This window comes from Pteropus medius, unplaced genomic scaffold, assembly GCF_902729225.1.
Source record: "Pteropus medius unplaced genomic scaffold, Ma_sr-lr_union100, whole genome shotgun sequence".
Classification (NCBI taxonomy): domain Eukaryota; kingdom Metazoa; phylum Chordata; class Mammalia; order Chiroptera; family Pteropodidae; genus Pteropus; species Pteropus medius.
The window spans coordinates 8,090,043-8,096,042 of NW_024349797.1; positions in this window are offsets into that span (position 1 = coordinate 8,090,043).

Genomic DNA, 6,000 nt, shown 5'->3' on the forward strand with positions numbered 1-6,000 from the left:
CTTTGGGTATATCTGGAATTTCATGGAAAGTTGGCCAAGCTGTTAAGCTCAGGCCTCTTGGCAGCCATTTGGAGTTTGCATAAATCCTTTACTCTGTATGAGACATTATACTAGGTTAGAGGATTCAAAGATTCAATCTTTCACTCAACAAATATTTATTGATTACCTACTATGTACCAGGTACTATTCTATGTGATGACTATTCAGCAGGAGGTTAAAAAAAGGCAAAAATTAGGACATCATCACTGTCATTAAACAATATATGGGATTTATCAAATTTTTAAATGGAAAGTGACAAACAAGAAAGAAGCAGCACAATACATTGAAACAGTAGGTCAGGACCAAGAGCTCTTGCTCTTGTTCAAGGGCCTGCAGCTGTTGTAATCTCTTTGTTGGACCGGATAGTCTTCACCTGTGGCCAGTGGGCTGGCCGTTGCCAGTGGTATCCCAGAAGGAACATTTGTATTAATGATTCTAAACTGTTTTTTGTTTGTGTTTTTTTTTTAAAGACATTATCCCATTATGCACTTAATAGCCTATAGTATAGTATAAACGTAACTTTTATATGCATTAGAAAACCAAAAAGTTTCTGTGAATTGCTTTATTGAGGTACTTTCTGTATCTTGGTTGTCTGGAACCAAACACACAGTAGACTTAAGGTGTGCCTGTACGTTGATCTCAGCCTGGAAATCGGGGAGCCAGAACTGTAAGTTGCTTTATCCACCTATGGGTCGTTCTAATTCTATTTTGTTCTCATTCTATTAGATTGGCAGAAACTTCATCTTAGTCAATTCACATCTCTAATTCTGGGGAGGGGGTGCAGCAGGGGCCAGAGGGCGATATGAAGGCACTGGCTTGTACACAGATGCCAGTCCTTTAAGCCCTCAATGTCATGTGGCCTGTAGGCATCTGTTGTGAAGACCATTGCTCATCTGGTCCTTGGTCATCAGTTCACTCAGGTTGCCAAGGAGACATCCATCTTCTCTCTCATAAGTTTAAGATTCTTTAGCTTACTCTGCTACCTCCTATGCTTTTAGGGGTACAGGAATTGCTCTGTCACACCCTGTCTAGCTGCATTTCCTCTTGCTGGATGCCTCATCTCACACCTACGTGGGATTTGAATGCCTCCCTGGGGTTGGCCCAAAGTGCCTCTTCCTCTGTGTCCCCAGCTTCAAGATCTCATTGCTCCTCTTAGGCTTTCTATCTCAAGTTTGGGAAATTCTTTTAAATCTAGGAGTAGGAGGCATCCTTGCATTTTTATTTGTGATTTCTCTCTTCTCTCCAAAAACCCATACTCCAAATTCTCTTTGTTTCACTTAAATTCCTTGTCTTAAAAAAACCCAAAACCCAGAACAAATTCTAAAGGCTGTCTGATAGTCTCCTTGCTGTGTACCTTCCCGGCCTCCCTTCTCTCTACACAATAAGTACAGATTAACCCAGCTGCTTGTGGGGTGGGCATGAAGAGAAGGAGAGAAAGGTGAGAGGAAATACAGGGGAAAATATTGGTTAATATTCCAAATATATTATCCTGCCATACCAATAATAAAGTCATAATGTTTGTGAATGATTTATCTTTTTTATAAATTAGAATGGTTTCAAGGTTATCCCTATAATAATTTCCATCTTATTGTTCCTTTGGATTTTAGCTCCATCATTTCTTCCTCAGGGAGAGCTCTCCTGACCTACACTGATCTATGCTTTCATAGTGCTATTTATCTCTTTCTCATAATGCTTACTCTCATTCTTAAAAATTGTGGTAAAATACACATAACAAAATTTGCCATCCTAACCATTTTTAGGTGTACATTTCAATGGCATTAAGTTGCATTCACATCATTCTGCTACTGTTACCACCATCCATCCACAGAATTCTTTTCATCTTCTAAAACTGAAATGGTTTCTTAACTTTGTTCTTTGTGCGATTCTTTGATTAATGTTGGTGAGTTCTACCAGGCTCTAAGCTTCATGAGTGCTCAGACTGTGTCCCGTTCTCCTCATCGTTACATTTTTGTGTTTGGCACAGTGTGTTCCATCGAGTAGATGCTCAGTCAGTATTTACTGAATGAGTAGGTGGCTCCCATTACTTTCCTTATATGCATTCTTGAGTAGGAGAGAAAGGAAGGAGGTACAACTAATAGATCAGAAATTTCTCACAGATGCATGTGAGAGTGTGTTGTGCAATTTGACATCATCTAGAAAAATTTGACGACTTTGGGTTAACATGACAGACTTAAACTGCATCCTTTTCCCAAACCTAATTAAATAAGGAAAAATCACAAAAGCCAAAGAGAAAAAAATTACAAACAGTAACCAAAGGAAGAAAGTAGCATATAATACAATACACTTAAAAACTAGCTGGTATGGAAAAATTTAGTAGGCGCTGGAGTAGAGTAGAATCCTAGCTTTGCCTGTACCCTCCAGAAGCCAGACTGGTAAGACAGTACAATTTGGAGAATTTTCACTAATAGCCCCAAATCTGAAGAGAAGCAAATTGAGCAAACGGACCTTATATTTTTCTTTATCTGACTGAGGAATAGTGGAAATGGGTACTGAAGGAAAGAAGTGAGGGTCGCTGCCTGGATGGGCATGGGACTGGAGAAACCCACTGAAGCCCGGTGGGAATGAGATACACCCCTTGCCATTTGCATTAGGTAGGGTGACCCTTTATATAGTTCAGATATCAAAATAGTGGGAGGAAGAGCAGGATTAAGTTTTCCAAACAAATCTGCCCTGCCTACAGTCTCAGGTGCGTTCTCCTCCCATCTGTGTCTTGGATAGGAAACTAAACTGGTCTCAAATACGGTGGGAAGAGTTCCAAGAAGTCAGCCCACTTTCTCAGACCAAGTAGAAAGTCTGTGTACTCAGGGCTGTTGAGCATGAGCGAAATATAAACAGCGCGGCAGCAATACAAACTTACAGCCAAAGAAACAACAAACAAACCAAAGTGAGTTAGCAAGAAGTATATTACACCAACTCCATTTTAGAAGAAAACATAACTCAAGGAACGGGAGAAATTCTTTGCAATCACTTTATGTAATAGCACAATTTGACTTTATAAGAGAACAAATATAATTAATCAGGAACTCAAAGGTAATAAAACAATAAAACAAAATCAGAGTTAGGAAGGGCCTATGGATTTAAATTCAAGAACTAAACAATGTCACTATAGAACTAATAATTGGTAACCGTAAAGAACAAAATTTAAACATTGCTAAAATTTGAACTTTTAACATAGACCAAAAGCTTGAGACAATCTTAGTAAGTGTAATTTAAAAGATAAAAAAGCAATTAAAGCTAGTAAATGAAAAATGCAAACAATTTTTAACATAAAATCATTGGGTGTCTCTGAAGAAATATTCATGGAAATAATGGGAAACTATTTCTCTGAATTAAAGACAGAACTGAATCTGCAAATCCAAAGGGCTTCTAGGAAAATTAGAAACATAAGCTCAACACTAAGACATATTTTAGTTAAGAAGCTGAACTTCAATAAAGAAATAATTTTTTAGAAATATGTAGAGAAAAAGAAAGTTCTCTATAAGGAGAAAAAAACCCAGGTTCATCAAAGATTTTCCCACGACAGTGTTCAATAGGAGAAGACAATGAAACCAGAGGTCTAAAATCATGATGGGATAACATTAGACCTTGAACTCTTACTTGTCTAAGATGACATTCGGGTGTCAAGGGATTTTGAAAAGAACTTAGAGAATGCAGCACCCTAAGAACTTCTTGGGGAGCGGAAATAACTACATGCACTTAAAACCCAGTGATTTAAAGTGTGTATCGAAAAAGGACTGTGGATGCCCTGGTAAATATTGATGTTGAACAGTGAATTCATATAAATGTAGAATTAATGTAGAAAATGTAAAACAAGTACAAGAATTATGGGCAAAGAGCAAAATGTGAATGCTGTAAACACAAACAATGTAAAAATAATATAACAAAGATCAGGAAGAAGAGGGAGTGAATCGGAAGAGATACGAGAATATGAAAGTCTTTATCTTGGGTACCAAATAGGGAGTAAAGAGAAGTTGGCCACTGAAACAGGTAGCTTTAAAAAAGACTGTAATCTCTGTCATTTTTAACAAACTCATTTCTTAACATGAGAGAGATCTTTCTGAATTGAGGAAGCTTTATTTGTTGTTCAGCTGTTCCTTCTATTTCACTGTACTTTCTTTTATTTTTATAAAATCAAATTAAATTTGAAGTTAACACTTTTAATAAAAAATGCATATATGTTTATTTTAATAAATTCATTTCACCCCCTCTATTTATCTTTCCTTCTTTCTACATTTATGCATAGAAAAACGTGATGATTTAAAAAAGTTGAACAATTATTTCTGGCTATGGGATTTTTATTTTTTTTACCTTTGGCTCTATGATTTTCTACATTTTTTACATTTTTATGATAGACCTGTGTCAGTTTTACCAAAATGAGTGATTTGTTATTTAAAAACTAAAGAAAAGACTGAAAATCAATATGGTATATTATAGTGGTTAATTCTAAGCAGGTGGAAATTGGATGATTGTTAGATTTCTTTCTTTGTACTTTTCTTTGTATTTAAAAAAATTTTTAAACATTTGTAGAGAGGAAAATAAGAAGAAGTATAAGTTGAAAATATCTGCCTTATACCAACCAAATAGCAATCATGCCAGTCTCATTTATGGACTGCCTAAGGAAGTCAAGGACAGGGTGATAGGACTGGCTGGCCAGAATGGGTTGTGCGATCTTTCATAATAAGCTGCAGGGTGACGAGCTGGTGTGGCACATGACCACCCTTGGGTGGTCTAGGAGAAAAGTGACACTGTCCGGGTACTGGGAGTCTCTTTTGAGGCACTGGGAGGATCATAGAAATTTCAAGAGAACAGTGAGACCTATTCATCATTGTGTATACTTAAATATGCCATGACTCAATTTTCCCCTTGAAGCGTAACACCTAGTAAAGTCTGGGAACACTTATAGGTGTTAATTTTTTCATTCAGCTAGTAATGGAATTTTATCCTGTTTATTAAGCACTTGACACAGAGGAAAATATATCAATGAGAACTAATGAAACAAAAGTTTTATAACAAAAATAAGAGCAGTGTTTGCTATGTTCAGTATGATGCCCAAACAATAGGCAAAACATAAAACTAGTATGGCTAAAAAGTAGCTGCTCATTCATAATATTCTAACACTGCTGGTCTGACCATTCCCTTGGTATTCTAAGGCAGGCATGGCAAAGCTGAAATAGCGTGAGGTTTAAAGTCATTCCCGCACCTCCATCTACAGTTTTCTTTGTTGGTTTGATTCAGATGATGTATGTGTAAAGAGTGATTGATGAGCAGTTCAGTGGAGGTAATTGCTATTGGAGCATGTTGACGAGCAGGGCAAATGTCTTTCTTTTTTTCTGGAATGACCACCAGCTAGCTGTTAGCTGAAAGGCGCACACTCTCCTAAGTGCTCTCTTTATTTCCAACTTGAGCAGTTACCAGCCCCCATGGGAGTCCAATGGGAGACCTGCAAAATTACACACGAATTAAACCTTATTCAGAGGGGGAGGTGGGATGTTGTAGCTAATGGCCCTGAAGCTGTAAGAACAGGTGTGTGAGGCTCACGTGTTTTCATGTGTATTGAGAGCTGGAGGGACCAATAGGTGAGCTGGTCCAGCATCTTCACATGAAAGGTAAAGATGCAGAAGGGTGAAGCCTCACTTAGGCTCATATTACTAGCAGTGCTGTGACAAAAACACTCAGCATCCTCACTTAGAATAAGCACTGCTGCTTTGGGCTAGCCAGGGAGTTTGAATGGAAGGACTGGTTTAATAGAGAAACACAAAACTTCAGAAACTAGACCAAGGTCAAACTGACCTTGAAACCTTCACCGCCCCGGCATAGCCCATGGCCATCTGTGAGGATGCTATAATTCCAGTAGCCTGTGTGTCCTTGTGGTGAAATGGTCACTTTCTTATTGCTGGGAAACACTGCCAGCTTTTCTTTTCACCTCGGTTTACCTGCTGG